This window comes from Macaca fascicularis, chromosome 3, assembly GCF_037993035.2.
Source record: "Macaca fascicularis isolate 582-1 chromosome 3, T2T-MFA8v1.1".
Lineage (NCBI taxonomy): Eukaryota > Metazoa > Chordata > Mammalia > Primates > Cercopithecidae > Macaca > Macaca fascicularis.
The window spans coordinates 161,615,002-161,617,425 of NC_088377.1; the positions used below are offsets into that span (position 1 = coordinate 161,615,002).

The 2,424-nt window shown below is 33.5% G+C and overlaps 1 non-coding gene across 1 annotated transcript; it reads right to left on the bottom strand.

The window, feature by feature from the left end:
- Positions 1–1,501: 1,501 nt before the first annotated feature.
- On the bottom strand, positions 1,502–1,665 carry LOC123572705 (U1 spliceosomal RNA). Its single transcript, XR_006697246.2, has one exon. It is a non-coding gene; the product is annotated as a U1 spliceosomal RNA (small nuclear RNA).
- Between the last annotated feature and the right edge of the window lie 759 nt (positions 1,666–2,424).

The window sequence follows — 2,424 nt, forward strand, 5'->3', positions numbered from 1 at the left end:
TTTCCATAATGATTGCGCTAATTTACAGTCCCAAGAACAGTGTACATGGGTTCTCTTTTCTCTATATCCTTTTTAATACTTACCTTTGGTCTTTTTGATAATAGCCACCCTAACAGGTGTGAGGTAATATCTCATTGTGATTTTAAGTTGCATTTCTCAAATACTTAGTGATGTCAAACAATTTTCATATACCTGGTGGCCATTTGTATAACTTCTTTTAAGACACGTCTATTTAGGTCCTTTGTCCTTTTTAAAAATTGGATTATTTGTTTTCTTACTAGTAAGTTGATTAAGTTACTTATATATTTTGAATATTAACCACTTGTCAGACTATGGTTTGCAAATAAATTATCTCATTTTGTAGGTTGTCCCTTCACTCTGTTGATTGTTTCCTTTACTGTGCAGACGTTTTTGATGTAACACTATTTGTCTATTTTTGCTTTGGATGCCTGTACATTTAGAGTAATATCTAAAAATCATGCTTAGACCAGTGTCATAGAGCTTTTCCCCTTTGTTCTTTTCTAGTAATTACACAGTTTGAGGCCTTTCATTTAAGTCTTTAATCCATTTTGAGTTGATTTTTGTATATGACAAAAGATATGGGTTCTTTTTTGTTTGTTTTACATTCTGTTAGTATGGTATATCACATTTATGTATTTGCTTATGTTGAATCATTTTTGCATCCCAGGGATAAATTCCACTTGATCATGGTGAATAAGGGTCTTAAGTTTTTCTTTGATGGAAGACAGCTAATTATTTATTAAATCTCCCTACTTATTATTTATCTATTCTGATTTTCCCTTTCTTCATTATTCAGTGTTGATAGGTTGTATGTGTCTAGGTATTTGTTCAGTTTGTTAGTGTACAAGTGCACCCGCTTATGATTATTTATATTTCTGTGGTATCAGTTGTAATGTCTCCTTTTTCATTTATAATTTTATGTATTTGAGTCTTCTCTCATTTTTTTAAGCTAGTCTTGCTAAGGGTTGACCAATTTTGTTTATTTTTATTTATTTATTTATTTTTGAGATGCAGTCTTGCTCTGTTGCCCAGGCTGGAGTGCGGTGGCACAATCTCCACGGCTCACTGCAAGCTCCGCCTCCCGGGTTCACGCCATTCTACTACACGCGCCCGCCACCACGCCCGGCTAATTTTGTTTTTGTATTTTTAGTGGAGACAGGGTTTCATCGTGTTAGCCAGGATGGTCTCGATCTCCTGACCTCGTGATCCGCCTGCCTAGGATTCCCAAAGTGCTGGGATTACAGGCATAGTCTGTTTATCTTTTTAAAAAACCAACTCTTATTTGTGTTGATGTTTCCTATGATTTTTCTAGTCCCTATTTCATGTATCTATATGCTGATCTTATTTCCTTCATTCTACTAACTTTATACATAGTTTATTCTTCTTTTTCTAGGTCTTTGGGGTGTAATGTTTGGTTATTTCTTTTCTTTCTTTCTTTTTTTTTTTTTTTTTTTTTTTTTTTTTTTTTTTTTTTTTTTTTTAGGGGAAAGCGTGAATGCAGTCCCCCACTACCGCAAATTATATATTTCAGTTTCCTACATTTGGGGAAATCACAGGGGTCAGCATATCCGGACTGCAATGGATAAGCTTTGCCCTGGGAAAACCACCTTCATGATTATGGTATCTCCCCTGCCAGGTAAGTATGTGTTCGGTTATTTCTTTGATATATTGCTTCTGTTTTCATGCAGGTGTTTATATGTTTCATGTAGGTCTAACTTCACTCTTAGAACCACTTTTGCTGCATCCCCTAAGTTTTCATATGTTGTTTTTCTATTTTTGCTTGTCTCAAGATGTTTATAATTTCTCTTTCAATTTTATTTGACCCATTTGTTGTTCAGAAGCATGTTGTTTAATTTTCACATATTGTGAATTTTCCAGAATTTCTCCATTTATACCGTTTTATTCATACCATTGTGGTCAGAAAAAAATTCTTGATGTTATTTCAATTCTCTTAAAGTTGTTAAGACTTGTTCTGTGCCTAACATGTGATATGATTCTAAACCAACATGTGTATTCTGTCCCTGTTGGATGGACTGCTTTGTATATGTTTCTTTTGTCCATTTGGTCTAAGTATAGTTCAAGTTCAATGTTTTGCTGTTGGTTTTCTGTCTGGATTATCTGTTCATTGTTAAAAGTGGGATATTGATGTCCCCTACTATTGTTATATTGCAGTCTATCCCTTTCTTCAGATTTATTAATATTTGCTTTATATGTTTAGATGTTTTGATTGGTGGTGCATACATGTTTATAATTCCTACATCTCCTTGATAAATTGAACCCTTTATCATTATATAATGATCCTTTTTGTCTTGTTATACAGGTTTTTACTTAAATAACAGTATAGCTACCCTTGCTGTCTTTTGGCTTTCATTTGAATGGAATATATTTTTTCATTCTTTCACT